The sequence below is a fragment of the Bubalus kerabau genome, chromosome 3, assembly GCF_029407905.1.
Source record: "Bubalus kerabau isolate K-KA32 ecotype Philippines breed swamp buffalo chromosome 3, PCC_UOA_SB_1v2, whole genome shotgun sequence".
In the NCBI taxonomy this organism is placed as follows: Eukaryota; Metazoa; Chordata; class Mammalia; order Artiodactyla; family Bovidae; genus Bubalus; species Bubalus kerabau.
The window spans coordinates 151,504,193-151,527,007 of NC_073626.1; the positions used below are offsets into that span (position 1 = coordinate 151,504,193).

General features: G+C 37.9%; 1 protein-coding gene across 7 annotated transcripts in view; it reads left to right on the plus strand.

Annotated features, from left to right (window-relative positions):
• MAP2 (microtubule associated protein 2) overlaps positions 1-22,815 on the plus strand; it is a 133,478-nt gene that overhangs the window by 11,233 nt on the left and 99,430 nt on the right. For all 7 annotated transcript variants that reach the window (XM_055573326.1, XM_055573319.1, XM_055573322.1 and 4 more), the window contains exon 2: positions 18,461-18,538. The gene's annotated coding sequence lies outside the window, so the exon portion shown is untranslated. The remainder of the gene's footprint in view (positions 1-18,460; positions 18,539-22,815) is intronic.

Consider the following 22,815-nt stretch of genomic DNA (forward strand, 5'->3'; position numbering starts at 1 on the left):
ATTTAGTATTCAGGCACAGAAAAGGGGCGGGTTTCCTCTTTGTAGTAACATGTAAAGAAAGAATAAGGAAAGTGAAGAAGTGCTAAAAATATAGTAGATTCACTTTGTGCACCCACTGTAATCAGAGACTATTTAACAGGCATCCATCACTATTAGGTTGGGCATATAGATAATATCTAAAAAAATCTGTAATATCTAAAAAAATCTGTACAAACCCTTCTTTTGTTTTGATGACATCATTTTAAATATAATAAATAATTGACATTTGATAGTTGAGATCATGTCTATGAGTCATTTATTTTTGCATCTATGAGGCTGCCTTTCCTTTTTGAAGCTGAGTAACTGCATAATTAAATTGTCATTTAAAGAAGCAATAACCACAGCAGAAAGCCAAATGCTCGAGTGACTCAAATGGCATATGGTAAAGCAGGACTGATATTTGTATTTTAAGAGGAATCGACAGTAAACTTACAGCATTAATGATATTAAATGGATCATTTGCTGTTGTCTTCCTATTAAACTCAAACAGAAATATTTGTTAATCTTAAGTGCATTTTGAAGTTGTTCTATTTTTAATGATCAGAAAAACTAATAGCATCTTATAGTTAGTATAATGAAATAACAACAAAACTCATCTAATATCCAGCACATTTTGTGTTATATTATATATATTTACGGAGAAGGCAATGGCACCCCACTCCGGTACTCTTGCCTGGAAAATCCCATGGACAGAGGAGCCTGATAGGCTGCAGTCCATGAGGTCTCTAGGAGTCGGACACGACTGAGCAACCTCACTTTCACTTTTCACTTTCATGCTTTGGAGAAGGAAATGGCAACCCGCTCCAGTGTTCTTGCCTGGAGAATCCCAGGGATGGGGAGCCTGATGGGCTTCTGTCTATGGGGTCGCACAGAGTCGAACATGACTGAGGCGACTTAGCAGCAGCAGCAGCAGCATACATATTTAAGGGACATTTCCAGTGGCCTTCTACTTTCAAGTAGGGTTAGGAAATATATAAACATTGGATATAATTTAACATTTACAACATTTTCAAAGATTGAGGGATGTTCTGAATATTTTGTGTTTTTTTTCTGCCACTATCATAAGAGATATATACTTAAATACAAGTAGAAATGACCGTTTCGTCAACTAAGATAAGTTACTGAAGAGATAATATGAAATTTTATCTTAGAGCCAGTCCATATCAAACAGACTTTGGAAACACTGTGAATTATTTCCTAGCTTTCAGTAGTCTCAATGTAATAGCATATGGCTGCCTTACTCCTCCGGGTATGCTCCATTGCTGGATTCTGACTAGTCTGGTACCTTTTTACTCCAGAATCCTCCAGAATCCTTATTCTGAAAGTCCCAGGCTGAAAGTTACTGCTTAAACCTGGTCCTGTTCCTAACTACGGCTTCTACCACCTTCTCATTCCCTTTGCTATCCAAACTCCTTTAACATATCCACTCCACTTACTGCCTTGTTTATCTGTCCCATTCTCTTCTTAGCATTTCACAAAATGGTTCTCTTTTCACCCTACTACTAGCTGAAATGTTATTTGAGAGATCCCCTGTGTTAATCTTATTAAAATACTGAATGGTTGCCTCTTAGCCTTCATGCTGAATGACTTCCCTTTGTCACAGCAATGATACAGTAGAAAGAGCACTGAAAACTTGATTTCAGTCTTGACTCTGCCACCCACAGCTGATGGTGAGATCTCAGACAGGTTATAAAACATTATGAGATTGTCAAAGATTAAATACTATACACGTACATAAGAGAATTATTCAGGGATACCCATTTCTTCTTGAAATCTTCTGCTTCATTAGATTCTGCAATGCTAGCTTGTCTTGTTTCTTTATCTTTGTCTTCACTAGCTTTTCTAACCCTGCCACCCTACCATTGGTCCATCCCAAGACGTTCATTTCTCACATAGTTGATGAGCTCATCCACTTCGATTCAAGATTAATCCTCCTAAAACACAAGTGATTTATAACATCTTATCTAAAACCTTCAATACATCTCTATTACTACAGAATGAAGTCAGAGACGGTGTTTCATGCATTTTTTTGGACAAGGTCTAGGTAGACGGAGTATATAATTAAGTGTCTAATATATAGTATCAAAAGAAGTAATATTCAGAATGAATATTCTGAATGTTTTATTCTATTATAGGAAGGATTTCCACTGCTTAGGCTTAACTCTTTGAAAACAAATATCTTTAAAAATTAATATTTACTGAATTAGTTTAGATTTTAATGTTAACACTATGAATTAACATAGCCACTGGGTCACTGATTTTTTTTAATAATAGCTACATTGCAGTATAACACACATATAAAGTTGAATGTTTTAAATACATAATTCAGTAATTTTAGTATATTCAGAGTTATGCAATCACCTAATTGTTGGGCTTCATCATTTAATCATCTAATTGTACTACTAATTTGAGAACACTTCATCACCCCCGTAGAAACCCCATACCTGTTAGCAGTCACTCCCTATTTCTGCTTCCCGTATACCCTGTGTTTGTGTGTGTGTGTGTGTGTGTGTGTGTGCGTGCACAAGAGCATGCTCACATGCTCACTCACTCAGTCATGTCTGACTCTTTGTGACCTCATGGACTGTAGCCCACCAGGCTGCTCATCCATGTGATTTTCCCAGCAAGAACACTTGAGTGGTGGTGATTTCCTCCTCCAGGGGATCTCCCCAAGAAATTACTAATCTAATTTCTGTCTCTGGATTTGCCTCTTCTAGACAATTAATATAAATAAAGTAATACAACATAGTCTTTTGTGAGAGATTTCTTTTACTCAGCATAGTATTTCCAGGGTCATCTATGTTGTAGTAAGTATAAGTACTTATTGCTTTTCTAACGTTGTAACATTTCACCGAATGGATTTGCCTCATTTGGTTAATTCATTTTGTATTACTTGATGAGCATTTGATGTTGAATCACTGATTTTAGGAGGCTTCCCTGATAGTTCAGTTGGTAAAGAATCCACCTGAAATGCAGGAGACTCCAGTTCAAGTCTTGGATCTGGAAAATCTGATGGAGAAGGGATAGGCTACTCATTCCAGTATTCTTGGGTTTCCCTTGTGGCTCAGCTGGTAAAGAATCTGCCTGCAATGCAGGAGACCTGGGTTCGATCCCTGGGTTGGGAAGATCCCCTGGAGAGGGGAAAGACTACCCACTCCAGTATTCTGGCCTGGAGAATTACATGGACTGTATAGTCCATGGGGTCATAAAGAGTCGGGCATGACTGAGCGACTTTCACTGATTTTTAAAGCTGAAAGGGAGCCCAGTGATTATTTACTCAAATACTCTCCTTTTATGCACCTGAAACTGAAGCTCAAGAGGTACTCCTAGACCTTTATCTAGATACTTATTGTTTCTTATTATTTTAGATGCTAGGTTTTTACAATATAATGCAAGCATTCATTCATTCATCCATATGGTTAATAAATAGTCTTGGGGAACCAAGTTCCTTATGGCCTGGGTAGCAAAAACAGTTATAATCCTTGTCCTCATGAAGCTCACAGTTTAGTGGGGAATAAGCTGATAATCAAATAGTCACATAAATAAAAACAGAATTATTAACAGAACGATGATAAGGGCTGTGTAGGAGAGATTCAGGAATTGACCTTGTCAGGGAGGATAATTTAGCTGTGATCTTCAAATAAGTGATAATTAAACAGGTAAAGTGAAAGTCGCTCAGTCGTGTCTGAGCATGGCATATTGGGAGTGGGAGATGGGGAGAGGCCAGGAACCAGTGTAACAGAGAACTGAGGGGAAGGGGAGCATGGTATAAAATGATGCTGGAGCTATAAGTAAAGCCAGGTACCCCAAGACAGGGAAATGGTTTTGGTCTTTTTCCTAAGTGCACTGGACTGTTGAAGTATTTTAATCCCAAGGGTAATGCAAACAAAAAGACTGGGCATTGCCTACAGTTCTCTCCTAGGGCTTTGATGCAGTACAGAAGATCACAGTTGCTGGGTAATACATAGCTGTTTTGCCGAAACTTATGATAGAATTTAATGTGGTAGCATTTAATTTAAAGTTTGCTTTTATCAAATTCCCTATTATCTGAAGTAGAAACTTGTGTTCTTTTCATAGAATAGACAGCCTCCTTATTAGAATTTCCCAATTCAATTTTGTAAAGAACTATTTTTTCTAACCCTCCTACAGAATAAGCAATCAAAACTACTTGAGAAGTAATAAATAGATATTTAAAGGTCACATTTATTTTTTCATTGCACAATAACAGTGTTTTGGACTTGTAAAAATCTAGAGTGCAGAAATAGTTTTCTAAATAGCAAATGGTTAATACCTAATTCTTCAACCTAAATGCTGTTAACTTGGTCAGTTGCCTCCCAGGCAGTGTATGAATAGAACCGGGAAGCTTTTGTACAAATGCAGGTCACTCCTGCATGCATGCTCAGTCACTTCAGTTATGTCCAACTCTGTATGACCCCATGGACTGTAGCCTGCCAGTATGCCTACATGGATGTGAATCCAAAGCTTTCATTAAATTTTATACAGTCTACCAATGCACAAAAAGCTAAAAATCAACCTTTTTGAGAAGAGAAACAATCCATAAAATATTAGGGAAAATATTAGGATTTATTTTGTATCACTTAATGGAAGTTAAAGCATCATAGTCAAAAAAACAATAACAACAGTATTAAGAGCAATCACTTAGCTAATATCTTGAGAACGATATCCTTACATTTTTAAAAATGATATAGTGATAGTCAAAATAATCCTGATTATGCCAATAGGTGGAGAAGGGAATGGCAACCCACTCCAGTGTTCTTGCCTAGAAAATTCCATGGACAGAGCAGCCTGGAGGGCTACAGTCTGTGGGGTCCTAAAGAGTTGGACTGGAGGAGGAAATGGCAACCCACTCCAGTATTCTTGCCTGGAGAATCCCATAGACAGAGGAGCCTGGCAGCTTACAGTCTATGGGGTCACAAGTCGGACACGACTGAGCAACTAAGCACAGCACAGCACATGCTGTTAGGATTAATTATTTATTATACAGCAGTTACTTGCAGACTGTGGTCCCCAGATCGCCCTCTTAGGAATCATATTTAGCACTTATGATGGTTATAGATCCTGGAGCTGTGCCAGACCTCTGGAATCAGACTCCCTAGAGTGGAAGCCAAGAGTCTGACTTTTTAACTACGATCCCAGGTGATGGTAGTGTCTACCCACGTTTGTAAAGTGTTAAAAAAAAAAATACTAAATAGCAACACCTTTTCTCTGTTTTGATAAACCAGCCTTGCCCAATTCATTGGGCTTCCCTGGTGGCTCAATTGGTAAAGAATACTCCTGCAATGGTGGAGACCACCTGCAGTTCAGGAGACCTGGGTTCAATCCCTGGGTTGGGAAGATCCCCTGGAGAAGGAAACGGTGATCTACTCCAGTATTCTTGCCTAGAGAATCCCATGGACAGAGGAGCCTGGCAGCCTAGTCCATGGGGTTGCAAGTGTCAGAAACGACTTGGTAACTAAACCATCACCACCCCCCAGTTAATTAGGTTGGATAGTAGTGCTAGTACCATGGAACAAACACTAAATATGTGTCAGAAGCTGTCCCTAAGCTACCTACCCCCAGTTCTTAAAAGCATTCTGCGGGGAAATATTAATAGATATTACTATCCACAATTTATAGATGAAGAAATTAAATGACTTGCTACAATAGAGGTCCTGCTGGCTCCAAAGCCTTTGTTTTCACTCTGTCAAGCAACCTCTTATTGTAACTGCTGTATTAGTGACCCACCTCAAGAATTATCCAGAAAAAAAGAAAATGAGTGGAGTTATGTATGAATCTTACAGTCCCAGTTAACATCCACTGAAATCCATGGTCATCAACAATTAAGAGTTGTGATGAACAGCAGGTAACACATGAGCTTCTTTTGCTAAGTACAGCCGTCTGACACATTTCTAAAAGAAGCTTCCAGAGGTGACACTTCATAGATAGGAATAGTGTGAATATAAGAAAATTGCTTCCTGTTGTTCCAATTTAACAAGCAGAGAATATAAAGGAAAAACCAAGAGTTACGTTATGCAAAATGACACTAAAATCTACCAGTATGTTCAGTTGCTAGGTCATGTCCAACTCTTTGGACCAAGGGACCCAGCATGCCAGGTTTCCCTGTCCTCCCCTGTCTGTGGGAGTTTGCTCAGATTCATGTCCATTGAGTCGGTGATGCCATCCAGCCATCTCATCCTCTGCCACCCCCTTCTCCTTTTGCCTGCATTCTATCCCAGCATCAGGGTCTTTTCCAGTGAGTTGGCTCTTCACGTCAGGCAGCCAAGTCACCATCTAACAAAAAAAAGAAAGTTCATTGTAACCCAGTAAAGGTGCTGGAAGACATGTCTGTGGGGCTTCTTTAAAACATGAGCTTTTACCAGGTTTTTGCCTAAGGTTGATCAATCTGTGATATATATATATGATATCACTTGAATTATGCTTTGTTTCATTCAACACCTTCATTGGACACTAATAATGAAATTACTCAAATTTTTAAAATCTTGACAATCATTTTTTTATAAGCTTTTATTTGAGAAGAGTCCAGATCTCTTTGCTAATAAATATAATTTAATCAACTCTTGAAATTTGGAGAATGACAAAAACCAAATTTTCTAATTATTATTCTAGTGCCAATTTTTGAAATGTTTGCATTTCTGTTATGAAATCATCAGATTAAAAAATTTAATTTGACTCTTAAGGAAGCTTTCTTATAATGACATGATTTATTTGAAGATAACTTCACAGATTATTTCTTTGGGGGAAAGAATTTTAATTATTTAAGATAAACGACGGTTGGTTTGGATAATGTTCAAAACTAATTCTCTGGGAAACTGGAAACCAGAAATTTCTCCTGGGGCTGATAGACTGGGCTTATCACCCATCATATAATGATATAAATACTATTCCTTTTAGTCCCATGGGAAACTTGGCTGTTCAGTAGCCATCTATAGAAAATACTATGTTAAATTAATGAGAGAACTATTCAATACACATTTATATTTACACTGGAACTTTATTTTATTTTATTTTATTTTATTTTTAATTTTATTTTATTTTTAAACTTTACAATATTGTATTGGAGGAGGGAAGAGGGTTCAGGATGGGGAACACATGTATACCTGTGGCAGATTCGTTTCGATATATGGCAAAACCAATACACTGGAACTTTAGAAAACGCTATGTTAAAATTTCCTTGGAGAAGGCAATGGCACCCCACTCCAGTACTCTTGCCTGGAAAATCCCATGGACGAAGGAGCCTGGTAGGCTGCAGTCCATGGGGTCGCTAAGAGTCGGACACGACTGAGCGACTTCACTCTCACTTTTCACTTTCCTGCATTGGAGAAGGAAATGGCAACCCACTCCAGTGTTCTTGCCTGGAGAATCCCAGGGACAGGGGAGCCTCATGGGCTGACGTCTGTGGGGTCACACAGAGTTGGACACGACTGAAGTGACTTAGCAGTAGCAGCAGCAGTAGGTGATGCTACGGTCAGTAGAATGTTCAAGAACATGGTGAGAAATGAAAGATCTTTTGTGATTAATGCCTTCTTTAAGGCATTAAAACATCATTTCCAAGTTTCCAAGGGAATCTTTTTTTAATTAATTTTTTATTGGAGTTTAGTTTCTTTACAATGTTTCTGTTGTACAGAAAAATGAATCGGCTGTACATATACATATTTCCCCTCTCTTTCGGACTTCCTTCCCATTCAAGTTATCACAGTGCATTACGTAAAGTTGCCTGTACTATACAGTGTATTCTCATTAGTTATATGTATATATTAAATTTTTGCTTATCTGTTTTATTTTTGGCTGTGCTGGGTCTTTGTTGCTGTCCAGTTGTTTCTCTCTAGTTGCGGCACATTGCCTTATAGTGGTGGCCTCTATTGTTGTAGAGCATGGGCTCTAGAGCACGCTGGCTTCAGTAGTCATGGTACACAAGCTTAGTTGCCCTGCAGCATGTGGGATCTTTGTGGACCAGGGATGAACTGGTGTCCCCTGCATAAAGAGGCAGATTCTTAACCACTGGGCCACCAGAGAAGTCCAGTTATATATTTTATACATAGTATCAATAGTGTGAAAGTGAAAGTCGCTCAGTCATGTCTGACTCTTTGTGACCCCATGGACTGAATTCTTCAAGCCAGAATACTAGAGTGGGTAGCCTTTCCCTTCTCCAGGGGATCTTCCCAACCCAGGGATCAAAGCCATGTCTCCCACATTGCAGGCGGATTCTTTACCAGCTGAGCCACAAGGGAAGCCCACATCAATAGTGTATATGTGTCAATCCCAACCTCCCAATTCCTCCCCCACCCCGCTTTCCCCCTTGGTGTGGGACAGTGAAGCTTGTATTAATAACTTCCTTCTAACACTTACAAAGTTCCTTACTTTTTGTTCTTGCAATGGAAATATATGTGTTTTCTTACAAACAATTTAATAGAAATCTGTATTTCAGATTTTGTTTGTTGTTGTTTAGTTGCCAAGTCATGCCCAACTCTTTGAGACCCCGTGGACCTGCCGAGCTCCTCTGTCTGTAGGATTTCCCAGGCAAGAATACTGGAGTGGATTGCCATTTTCTTCTCCAGGATTTCAGACTTTAGTGTTATTTTAAAGTTATATATGGATCCTTTCTGTCTATGCTCTACTGTAATAGCTATCAGTGAATTTCTGGAGGCTATTGGTAAGATTACCTTCCACTAGATCAGGGTCTAATCCCCCTCTGTGGTCACTAGGAGATTGCCAAAGAACCAGGGAGAGTAGTTGAAGAGCTCGGAACAGACTTACTGTGTGTGGGGAAAGTAGCGAGTTCATGCTAACCATATAGAGCATCCAAAATGTGAGACAAAGAGGAGATCAAACATGGCTTCCACTCTCTCTCTTAACTGTCTTTACTCTTTTGTTTTTCCTTAAAGTTTTCTTTTAGCTGAATGACTTTTAACTTGAGATTATATTGAAACTAGGATGGATGTAAGATGGGAAAAATAAAATCATCAACAGATTAACTGAACAAAACAAAACCACTATCCTGTAGGATCTGCACTCCATCACTAAGAAGGTACTTCTAAAAGCCCTTAAAGTCAAGACTCGGCTAAAGATGATATAATGCCCATCCCTAGGTACAGGGGGCACTCACAGGACAGGCTGCTGGACTTCACTGTTTTAGGAAGATCCTTGGAGATGGGTTGGTCAGTTGGCATGTGGGGAGAGTAGCATGGCACACAGAGTTAGCCCACCCTAAGCCTCCCAAGATTTTTGCACTGTAATTATGGGAAGCCACATTTTTAAAAGATAATACATTTAAAAAAAAATTTGGGAAGCCACATTTTTAAAAGATAATACATTAAAAAAATTGTTTCATATTGGAGTATGGTTGAGTAACAGCATTGTGTTAGTTTCATATGTACAGCAAAGTGATCCAGGTATACATTTTTAAAGCTGCAATAATTTTGTTTAAAAATGGTTGCATGTTCACTGGCCTACAGTAGTTTAAAAAACATTCTCAGAGTGTGAGGGTAAAACCCTACCTCTGAAGCAAAATTTTGTGTCTGCAAATACCAAAGGTGGCTGATGTGATCCTGGGGAGCTCAGGGGAACCCAAACAAGGCATTGGCAACCTTCACTTTTCCTTCAAAACAACTGTAATTAGAGCAGCTGGAATATTTGCCATCTCTTTGGTTTATTTGCTTTTCTTTTAAAGCTTAGACTTTAGTCTTATTTTTTATGTTTGTTTTTTTTTATAAATCAGTCACGTATGGCTTGATTATAGATGTCAAGTGGCTACTGGGAGCTTTAGGTCAATGCCTTTCGTGAGCACGCAGTGCTCGGTTTCCCTGACATCTGGCTCCAGCCCTGCTGTCCCTGTCTCTCTGTGCCCCTCCTCCTGTGTTGATTTCTGCCCTTCTCCTCCCTCCATTCCAACTGCCCTTAAGCCCTGTGGTGTCTATTTACTTGCTTAAATCTTAGCCTCTTAAATAAAGCATAATAATAGAATACTCTTCTGAAAAGAGCAGAAAAGAGGGAGTTACATGGCCACTGACAGAATAATAGAAGAGGTGGAGAAAACATTTTAAAGAACTCCCCAGCAGAGGATCTGTTTCCTCCTTTGCCTCCTATTTATAGGAAGGCAACCTCCCCTCTCCTTTCTTTGTTACTAGTAGCTCCAGGCCAAGTCTTCCCCTTTCCGTGACATCTTAATGCTCTGTCCTTGTGTGTTTTAATATTTCTAAGATTACTGTTGGGATATATCTTGGATACACAAACACTGTTATAGAATTTCCAAAACACCCAGGAATGCTAATATAATGGGTTCAGATGAATTTCAGGGCTAGCTTTTATTTTGATATATTTTCTCAGCAAATAAGTCATATTCTCACTTCATTAAGAAATCTTGGCTTTTTCAAATGGGTCATTACTGGCAATTTCTTTAGTAATAAAATGTTGGCTGCCACTGTTCAGAAAATAACTTGATAAAAGGAGATATTTCAAATTAGCATTACAGAAGTGGGGAGGGGTGGGTGCTCTCTGAGGCTCCACTGTGCTAATTAAATTCTCATGGGTTGCCTCTTGAACAATATGCAGCAGAAGATGAAGAACCTGAACCAGCTGGAGATCACCCTTAATTGTAAACTCCATCCCAAGACACCAGTCAGTTAATGAAATCCCTCTGCTTTCAGAGCTTTTAGCTCTTTGGGCAAAAAGTAGATTTGCCAGAATTTCATTTTTCTGGTCAGATGACTGGAGAATAGTGTGTATTTTCCCTCTCTGGTGGAGCCTTTTTTAGAAAAGAGACATTTAGCAATGTATGTCTTTTCAAATGATCCAGCAGTCAAGAATGTCATCCTCAGAGAGTACGGGAGCTCCAGCAGTGAACATCATCAGTTGACTGAATTCTTATTTCTTTAGGCCACAGCTGGAATTTGCGAGCTCACAGTGACCCCCAAAAATAGCCAGGTGCTCTGTCACCCGGTTCAGCCAAATGCTTTCCTGGGGTGCTGCTGTAGGTTGACAGTTTGCTCCCAGCAGGTGAAATCGGGGCTGTTAGTGAATGAGATGCTTTCTTTATCGAGCACAATATTTCCCAAAGCCATCCTGTGTCCTAAGAACTTACAAAAGGAATTTGGCAGGCAAGCGAAAAAGAGAAGGATTGAAGCTGAGAAATTTCACATCAGCGTGAACTTTGTACAAGCGAATAGGCAATATCTTCACGCGTGTATGTAGTTGTGCTAAGTGGCGAAGAAATAGTATCTGAAGGCTGACATTGACGCAGCACAGCTGCCAGTGCGCCTTTCTGCAGATGATTTTATTTAATTCTTGCAGTAACTCTGTAAGGGAAAGTGCATGGATAACCTCCATTTTACTGATGATAAAACTGAGGATTCAGAAAGCCGAAAGGTCTGCCCCGTAGTCTGCAGCCAGTAGGTCATAGGCCAAGGTGTAACACAGCTTCCGCGTCCAAAATATGTGTTATTTTTATTTCAAAGATCTGATTTAACCAAGTTCTCATCAGAATGCTCAGGGAGATAAACTATTATCATCACTGCTATCATTTTTTTGTTTATTCATTCATTCAACCTTTACTAATCACCCATTTTCAAATCGGGAAAACAGTAAGCCAGGTAGAAAGGACTTTCCATTGCTTAGAACAGAGAAATTCATATACGCAAAATTAAAGTATTTAATTTTTTGGAGTACATACCTCAATTTTTTGTCTTCGGATGAATATTTATTAAGTACTTGCTTCTAGACAGGAAGTATAGTAGTACAAAAGAGAATATATGCAAAAGAAAATGGCCCCTGCCCACCTAGAGCTTACAGAGTAGTTGGGGTGGGATGGGGAGGATTTTAAACAAATAAATAGTACACAGTGCTGTTGATAGGCTAAGGAAATAGAAGTGGAAATTGCTAATACCTCTTGAGACAGTTTGATAATATGACAGCCTTACTTGAAGTGCTTTGTATGTTCTTGTATGGCTTAATATTTTTTGTCCTTCAGTTGCACTTGTTTTGATTTTAAAATATTCTGGGAAGAAAAAGAATCCATATATTTGATAGGAACCAATGACTTCTAGAAATCAATAGTGGCTCAGTGGCCTGGTGACTCAGTGGTAAAGAATCAACCTGAAATGCAGGAGATGAGAGTTCAGTCCCTGGGTCGGAAAGATCCCCAAGAGAAGGCCATGGCAATCACTCCGGTATTCTTGCCTGGGAAATCCCATGAACAGAAGAGCCTGGTGGTCTACAGTCCATGAGATCGCAAAAGAGCAGGACATGATTTAGCAACTAAACAACAACTTCTAGTATTGAAACAAAGCAGAGAAAAGGGTGGCATGTGAATTTGTTTCCATTTCAATAAGCTGCAAGTAACAACACAAGGTGTGCATGCATGCTAAGTTGCTTCAGTCATGTCCAACTCTGTGCAGCCCTATGGACTGTAGCCCACTAGGCTCACTGTCCATGGGATTCTCCAGGCAAGAATACTGTAGTGGGTTGTCATGCCCTCCTCCAGGGGATCTTCCCAACCCAGGGATCAAACTCAAGTCTCTTATGTCTCCTGCATTGGGAGGCAGGATCCTTACCACTAGTGACCCCTGGGATAGTTCATATGAATGCCAAATAAAAACAAGAACCAGGAACCAGTGGACAGAGACATTCTTGGAGGTGACTAGGGAGTGTTCTTAGAGAAGAGAGCTTCAGTTCAACAAGGCGTTGCCAGACATAGAGGAAGTATGGAAAGGGGGAGAGGGAGAGACAAGGAGGCAAGAAGAGGACTTCACAGAAGAAAGATATAAAGCATGAATGAAAAGGGCATTTATTAGGTCTACAGAGTAACTAGTCTAAGATGTGAGGGCTTGTGTTGGTAGAAAATCAGAGATAAACTTGAAAAAGTACAGTCACAGTATGCAAGTCCTTGCAGCCAGGCCAAGAAACTTAGATTTTGTCACTTTGACAGAAGAATTTTGAATCTGAGAGGGAAATCATGAAGTGGCATCTGGCATAGTAAGATATATTCTGATTTCTGAGCAGAAAACAATAGTGCAGCACATCAGGAAATGAAAACACTGATGTGGGTAGCCTCTTGATGCCCGAGGTTCTCTATATTCAGGGTCAATGCATAGTAAGAAAACATTTTAAAAGATGAATATTTATATAACAAATATATATCCAATCAGAGTCAGCATTTGTTACTTTAGCAAAATAAGTTTTTAGCTGGTATCGCTGAGCATTATTTTTTGTCAACCCTTTTCAACAAGGAAGGAATCTAAAGATGGCCCTAAAATAGCCACTGGGTATCTCATCATGCCTTTTTTACTCTTGTGATGGCGAATTGTACTGCTCACCCAATCTCCATCTAACTTTCATGTTTCTCAACCCCTTGCATTTAGCCATAGCCCATGTGGTTGGTTTAGTCCGGAGGCTGTGAAAGGCAGTGATGAGTGTCATTTCCTTGTTGAAGCACCGAGGGGCCAGTGCACAACCTTCCAGATATCTTCCTCTCCTGGTGCAGTAATCTCAGATGCCACGAGTTAGTAGAGCCACAAGAAGAATATACAGTTTGCTGGGTCATCACCATGGTGTGAGCTGGCCTGGAGAGTTACTCTGCTTACATCAGGATTTGCATGAATAGTTTATAAACCTTCATTCTCTAAAGACTCAGTGACTTAAACCTGACTTTTCTGACTAATCCAATCCTTTAGCCTTCACCTATTTGTATCCTCTTTTTACTGCCCTGAACTATGTTGAGAGTCTTTGGACAAAACTAGCTAATTTCTATTAAGTCATCTTAATGCAGTCTGCTAGTCCTTGGAAATAGCCTGAAATAGCAGGTCTGGGGATTAAAAGGGAGAATTCTGTCTATCTTACCTAGATTCTCTGGTCAATTGGAGACTGTATGTTTTGAATAGGACTTATGTTAACTGTCCTCAGTTCTTTCAAGTGTGCATTTTTAAGCATATTTCCTTTGCAAGAAACATAATGTTCTCCTAAAAGAACTTTGGCAGAAAAAGAAGATCCTTTCTCCGATTTGTTCAACTAGCAGTGAGTTTGGTTCACTGTGACTTTCAGTTACTCGTGGATAATCAGTGATAATGAACTGCTTCTAAACCTTTAGGGGATAGAAATGGTTGAGTAGCACATTGAACTAAATGGTTTATGTTGGTAGCTACTCTCCGTTTAAAGACTGCTGGGTTGTGGATATTTTCTCAGCGGTATTGGCCACTTAGTTGAAATCTTGTTATCCTGGTCAAGTGCACTGAATTACATGAACTGTTCAAAATCTCATAAAGCATATTGATAGAGGTAGAGAATGATGTTAATGTTAGTTTATTTGAGAGCTAACACTAGCTGATGAGGTTAAGCTTAGCCTGCAGAAACGCTTTTCAGGATTCCAGCAATCTCAAGCACCTCAGTGTTTAGGTTATCTGACAAAAGTCTGTCAAAACATGCAAAATAACCAAATGAAACTTAATGCTAGAATGTATTTCAAAGGTTAATGAAAAGTATACTCTGGTCTAGCAATCCAGGAAAGGTTTCATCATTATTTTATTGCTGAATGAAACGTGGGTTCTTGTATCATTGGGAAAAGCACACCTTGGCAATATTTTCTCCATGAGATTCTGAAAGTCTACATCAATTTATCATTCTAATTTCAACCCTATACATGTCACATACCTTGCATATAAATATACCACAGCTAAATATATATTATATGCAGCCTAAGTGCACTATCTGCACATCCTATTTATCTGAATAACCCACCTGATAAAAGCTGAATTGTTTATAGCTGAACAAGTGTTTGTCTTGGGTTCCTCCTTCAATGATACTCGTCTTACTTTGCGAAGCCAGTGCACATCCTGTTCTCTATCACATGACTTTGTCAGGTGTCAGTCATGATTCTCAATAGTGTTCAAATCCAGTTCTAAGCGGTTCTGAAAAGTGGCATAAGCAAACCTGATACAATCAGTGGAGCAACTGAGTAAATTTCAGTTTGTTCAAGAAGCTGAATATATTGAATAATAGATGTGCTAAGTAGTTTCAGTAAATTGCAATTTTCCATAGATGAAATACCACTTTTCAGGGAAACCACAAAGCCTTTATGGTTGAACTTGTCCTTAACCAGAGTTGAAGACCTGAAACCAACTCTTGGGGTCTATCAAGTCTGAAAGGCTTGGCTACTTTCTAGCTGTATTATGCTGGGAAGGGCATTTAAACTCTCTGGGCCTCAGTTTTCTCATCTGTAAAATGGGGAGAATAAGAGTTGCCTACTTAGAGGGTGATGGAGAGTAATAAGTGAATTAATGTATATGAAGTGCTTGGAACATTGAATGTCTGGCAGATTAATAAATGCCATATAAGCATTTGCTAGGATTATTTTAGGGATGTTTCAGCCACTGTAGAAAATACTAAAACTATGGAAAATAATATTCTTAACAAAACTGTGCTAATTTAAACCTTTTGATATGGAATAAAAATGACCACCTTTAATTGCACTGTGTTAATTTAAAACAGCTGTTCAAGTTTATATGCCTTATGGAATAGGCCATAAGTTGCTTTTTAAAAATAATTCCCAAATGGCATTTATCTTTTCTCATAAAATAAAGCCTAGAAAAAAGATAGTCATTTTAATTTTCTAATAAACCAAAGAACTCCACAAAAATATGGATGATGGGTAAATGGGGCATTATTTTTATGATGAATGAATACTGGGTACGTTCAGCTTTCCAATAATCATCTCATGCTGTGGCCAATAATTCTCCAATTCCTGTGGAGTGAAATTAGCTTTTAAGTGTTTAAGGCTGGAATTTCTCTCATTCATATATAACTATTGAGTTAATTTTTGGAAAAAAACCTTTAAAAGCCAAGAGATTGTTTTTCAATATTGTTTTTAGTGTTACTCAAATGACAAACATGTCCCTTGATAACAGATGTAAGCAAATATTTTCTCTGGAGGGCCAGATAGTAATATTTAGGATAATATATAAATATACGAAGGACCACACAGTCTGTCACAACTGCTCTGCTCTGGCAGTGGAGCGTGAATGCATCCATAGACAACAAGGAAATGAATGGACATGGCTGTGTGCCCAAGACACTATATTAGGAAAAACAGGCAGCATCAGGATGGATCTGGTCTGTGGACCATAGTTGACCTCTGTTCTATAGAATTCCTATTTTTACTAGGCTAAAATATACATGCACACATATATAATTGTGTACTTGCACACGTATACATGTGTGCATGTTGATTTGAGAATCATAAAGATGAAACGAAAAAAAATATGCACATTGAAGAATTTAAGAAAGGGCTTCCCTGGGGGTCCAGTGGTTGAGAGTCTGTCTTGCAATGTAGGGGACGTGGGTTCGATCCCTGGTCGGGGAACTAGGATCCTGCATGCTGTAGAACAGCATGTTGTACATGCTGAAGGCCTGTGCACTTCAGCTGGGGAGCCCACCAACCGCTAGAGAGTCCATGGACCACAATGAAAGATCCCACATGCCTTAGCTAAGACCGTAAGCAGGCAAATAAATAAATTGTTTTTTTAAGTTTAAAAAAAGAATGGAAGGAAAAGAAGGAATTTAAAGAAGAAATAAAGGACGATACTTTATTTAGTATTCATTGATTAATTATGCAAAGACTCTTTCTGAACACAGTCCAGAGCTAGTTTACCATTTTTATTTTGTTCTGAAATCAACCTATGAGGTTTCACTTGCTTTTGATCAAAACTACCCTTTAAAATTCCTTAGTCTTGTTATTGTGTATAGAACTCTATGTAATAGAGTCTTATTGTGTATAGAACTATATAGTAATATATATATATATATATATTCCAAATTTGAGAATCACTGAGCAAGACTGAAAAAGATAGCTGTGTACAGAGTTCTGGGTGGTTGAATATTTTTTTCCTAAAATATCTATCAAGTTATTTGAGGGAATGGAGAATTCTACTATATTTCTTCTTGCCTGCAGCAGTTTCTTCATTTTTAAAATGTTAAGCCTTTCTGTCTTTAATGTGCATTAATAGATTTGTTTTCTACTGTACATTGTATGTGAATTCCTGCAGGTTAAGTGACTTATATATGTAAAAGCACTTAATACAGGTCCTTACCTGGTCAATGTTTGTCACTTTTGCATCAGACCCCTGTCTGTTTATGTCCATATACACATTTTTCTTTGAGGAATCACAGAGAAGAACTGAACGCCCTGTTCTATGTCTTTCCAAGTTTGCCCTTTCTTCTGGGTCTTTAAGAAGAGTTAATAGTTATCTGTTTGATTCTGAGGGCTTCTTACTATTAGAGCAGCATCTTCCTAGAGAATGTGATGGGGTCTGTTTTACCAGGTGTGAAATCACATAAGCCTTGGTGAAGACACACAGAGATGCATAGCTTTAATCACCTATACCAAAAAAAAAAAAAAAATAGGTTTTCGTTTAGTCACTAAGTTGTGTCCAACTCTTTGTGACCCCATGGACTGCAGCACACCAGAATTCCCTGTCCTTTGCTATCTCCCAGACTTTGTTCAAACTCATGTCCATTGAGTTGGTGATGCTATCCATTTATCTCATCCTCTTCATCCCCTTCTCCACCTGCCCTCAATTTTTCCCAACATCAGGGTCTTTTGCAATGAGCCGGCTCTTCGCTCAGGTGGCCAAAGTTTTGGAGCTTCACCTTCAGCATCAGTCCTTCCAGTGCATATTCAGGGTTGATTTCCTTCAGAATTGCCTGGTTTGATCTTTTTGCAAAAAGATCCAAGGGACTCTCAGGAGTCTTCTCCAGCACTACAATTTAATTGTAAGAGCACAACTTAAAAATGGGTCTCGGTTCTGCCCCTTGCATTTAGTGGAATTCTAAGCAGAACTACTAATCCAGAATGACTTTTAGTATCCTGAATGTCAAAATAAGTTTAGTACTCTAGAAAGAAAATGTAATTAGTTGATTAAAAAAAAAAATTCCCTTCCATCCTGGCTATAGAGAATCTATGCAGACTGGGCTAAAGGCCCAGTCCTTTAAGGCTTACTGGACATAATTAACAGTTTACCAGGATGAATATATTCTCTTGGGAGAGATTACAATTGCCTGTTATTTATTAACGAAAACAATTTAAACAAATTAAAATATTATGTATTATAATAAAATTTAATTATATTAAAATATTTAAAATATTATTCACTGGAGTGAAGCTAAAAAGTAAAAAAAAAGTCTGCAACAGTTAGCATTTTTACTTCTCTCTTCGAAACACTCAGAAAAGGACCTTGCTCTTTGTAAATGCTCAGCATATAACTAGTAAGAACCATCATGAAATTCATCTCATAGTCTCATATTTACACAATATAAGAGTAAAGCCATGAGTTGAATTTGATATTGACCTACATAATATAATTGTAACACGTGGATCAGAGATTAAATTATTAATTTCATAAATTCTTTTTTTTTACAGAAAGAAACCAGAACATATTATCAACCCTTTGAGAACACAATATAACGAACTTTACCATTTTACCACTTCTTTGAACAGGTAAGACCCTGGCCTCTCTAAAGTAAAAGACTTACACATAATTGTGAAAAATAACCACTTATTAACTGTATTTTTTTTAAAAAATCTTTATTAAATAAATTTTAGTTCATTTTAATAAGGGAAAATATACATGCCTTTTATAGCTAATAGATTTAGGATTATTAAAATGACCTTTTGTAATGTTTTGAATGCTTTCATAGTAAAAGAACAAAAAAATATTTCTCTGAAATGAGGACTGAATTAAGCCTGTCTCTCCTGCTATGGCTAACAGAACCAACAGTGTTTTCTCAACACTTACTATGTGCCAGGTGTGGTCCTATGTGACTTAGCCCATATTAACTAAATCTATAACAGCCCTGTGAGTAGCTATAAGGATGCTCATTTTGTAGATTGGGGCATGAGGCAGAGAGAAAGGAGGCAGGTAGTTGGAGTGATTCACCCAAGGTTGTATGCTTGGGTCTGGGAGCAAGTCACTGGGAAAAGTATCAGCCCAGCTATTATCGTGAGGCTGGTTGTGATAGAAATGTCTAGTCATCAGATTCTCCTTTGTTTTGAGTTGGTTCTCTCTGAATTTAAGGAAGAAAAATTACAATGCATTTACCAAAAAGTCATGACAGACAAAATTTATTTGATGTTTGTACTTGTTACTTTACAATTGTTGTGTAAGTAAATGAAGGAACGTATATATTTTAGCTCAGTGTACAAGCAGAAAGAATATTTTGTTTGATTTCATATCTTTCTTTAGACTCAATTCCTATGATAAAAGCAGAATAATATTACTTAAAAAATAAAGATGAATGATTTCTTGTTCTAGGAGATGAAAAATACATTTTCATTAAATTTCTTGCTGTTGGAACTACTGAATATACAATCTTTTTTTTTTTTTTTAAACCTCAAACACTGTATTAGTTTTGCCAAATATCAAAATGAATCCGCCACAGGTATACATGTGCTCCCCATCCTGAACCCTCCTCCCTCCTCCCTCCCCATACCATCCCTCTAGGTCATCCCAGTGCACCAGCCCCAAGCATCCAGTATTGTGCATCGAACCTGGACTGGCAACTCGTTTCATACATGATATTACACATGTTTCAATGCCATTCTCCCAAATCTTCCCACCCTCTCCCTCTCCAACAGAGTCCATAAGACTGTTCTACACATCAGTGTCTCTTTTGCTGTCTTGTACACAGGGTTATTGTTACCATCTTTCTAAATTCCATATATGTACGTTAATCTTAAATTGGCCATAGCAATATGAATTTTACTGGTTTCATTATTTCTTTATTATTTTATTTTTAATCAAGAAAATCTACAAAAATTTCAGAGTGAAATATAGGAAATATTGGGGCTTCCCAGGTAGTGCAGGGATAAAGACTTCGCCTGCCAATGCAGGAGGCACAAAGAGACATGAGTTCAATCCTTGTGTAGGAAAAGATTGCCTGGAGGAGGAAATGGCAACCCAATCCAGTATTCTTGCCTGGAAAATCCCATAGACAGAGGAATCTGGTGGGTTATAGTCTGGAGTCACAAAAGAGCCAGACATGACTGTGTGACTGAGCGCACACACGTGCACACACACACACACACACACCAGGAAATATTATGATAAATACCCAAGTATCAGCCCCATGAATTTGAAATCATGCTAGCATTCAGCTTTGTTGAAATCTTTTCTAAAGAAATAAACTTTTCCTTTCTTCCTAAAATGTATCACAACCCTGAAGATGATATAGCCTTCCAGTGTTTAATGACTTCCTAACTTTAAGGACATATGTATGAGATAATATTCCATAGGATCATTTACATTTTGACACTTTACGTAAATGGTGTCATACTGCAGATATTATTTGTACCTTGCCTTTACCCAGCACTGTATTTAGAGATTCATCCATGTTAATACATGAGGATCTCTGATTGACTCATTCTGTCACAAGGTTGACTCATTTGAATGTTTTAGTCATCTGGTGCTCAGTATTGTTATTTATTTCTAAATAACTTTCAGCATTTGGAAGATTTAATGCTAAAATGGCTTAAGTGTGGCTTTCAAAGCATCTCTTGAATTTTATAAGAGATCCAAATATCTTAATATGTGATATCATGCCAATTCTGTTTCTGTTTCATTTTTTTCCTATTAGAAAAACTTTTGGTTATGGGCTTCTTTTTTTTTTTTTTGGCTCTGAGTAGCTTGCTCAGTAATGGTATTCATATTTTTTACTGCTTTTGCCATAATGCAATAATTACAATCTCTTTTATTTCTCCATGGATGAAATACTGACTATTCCCAAATACAATATTTGGTAATATTTACAAGGGTAAATGTTACCTTTGAAATTTAAAAGATGCATAAAAGAAAAACACTCTTATTTGGCCCATATTAATTGTTCATATTCCCTTCAAAAATCATGAGAGAAACTTTTAAAAAAGGATTTTTTTTCTTATTTTTCTCTATCACTACATTTAATTTTATAGTTCATTTAAGGTAAAAGAAATATCAATATATATACCAGTAAGATTTATAGACATTGAATATTTTATAATTTTTTTATTTTCTTTTTAAATTTATTTTTGATTGGAAGATAATTGCTTTACACTGTTGTGTTGGTTTCTGCTGTACAACACTGTAAATCAACCATCCCCTCCCTTTTGAATCCCTCTCCTACCCCGACCCCATCCCACTCTTCTAGGTAGTCACAGAGTACTGAGCTCCCTGTGTTATATAGCAACTTCCCATTATCTATCTGCTCTACGTATGGTAATATATATGTTTCAAAGCAACACTCTCAATTCATCCCACCCTCTTATTCCCCCACTGTGTCAAATAAACAATTAAATCAAAAAATGGGCGGAATACCTACACAGACATTCTCCAAAGACATATAGATGACCAACAAACACATGAAACGATGCTCAACATCACCAATTATTAGAGAAATGCAAATCAAAACTACAATGAGGTATCACCTCACACTGGTCAGAATAACCATCATCAAAAAAATCTACAAACAATAAATGCTGGAGAGGGTGTGGAGAAAAGAGACCCCACTTGCACTGTTCTGTTTCCTGAAGGGAATAAATTACTACTCAGAGGGTTGGGAGAGAAAGAAGAGATAAACTAACCTTTGCTGGGCAAATATAAATACACGTAAGATTTACTGTACAGCTTGCAGGTCACGAGTGCAATACAATTTTGCAGATGGGAAATTGAGCCCCATATATTTCGGGAAACTTACTAAGACCGTACAGTGGTTGCATAGCCTATATTCAAATTCATCTGTCTCAGACTTCAAAGCTAAGCTGCCTACCAGAAAAAGAATGCGGGAAACATAACCAGTTTGATAAGTAAATAGCAGTTTCATTTATTCCACCAATGATATTAGGATTGTTTTTTGAATGTTGAGGGGACTGATGGGAGAAAAGTAAGGAAGGCACCATATCTACCCAGAGAGAAAAACAGGATATTGATAATGGCCTTCAGTGACCTATAAAGGTGACTATTAGATATCTCTCTTTTGCTATGCTATCTTAACACTGTATAGGATAACAGGAGTGAAAATGCTTTGTAAATGTCAAAATCTTTGTAATTGTGTCTAATATTACTGATTATTTTGTAAAATTTAGAATTGAATGTTTCAAACTTAATACATATAATTCTTAGGGTAAAGATTGATATATCTCTCTGACATTTAGGTCTTACTACTTCATTTAATATCAGCATCTTTTTGACACAAACGCCCCATGTAAACATTTAGAGTATAGTAAACAACCCTGACAGTTGCATTATTTCTGGACTCCACTACCTATTAGAGGCATAGTATTTAACCTAATTAAGCCTCATCACAGATGGTAACAGTAAAAGCTCATCTCTGTCCAGAATCTAACCATTTTTCATTGTCTTTACCTGTTTTGTTGGAATCCACTCTCTCTCACCTTAGCTAATGGAATAGCCTCCTATGCTCAATCTTGTTCTTGTATAATCTATTGTTCACATAGTCTGATCTTTTATGAATCAATTGATTTGACTCTCTCGTTCAAAATTCACCATTGGCTGTCTTTAATAGTCAGAAGAAAACCCACACTCCTACTATGGCCAATAAGGTGCTGTATCAGCTGACACCTTCTACCTCCCTGACGTCATCGCCATATCCTCTCTATGTAATGTAATGTGATATTCTGACATTGTGATATTCTGGGCTGTCTCTGGACTGGTGTCTCTGTATTGGTGGACCTTCACTTTTTGAAGGACTAGAGAGGTATGCAAGGGTTACATTATCTTTTAT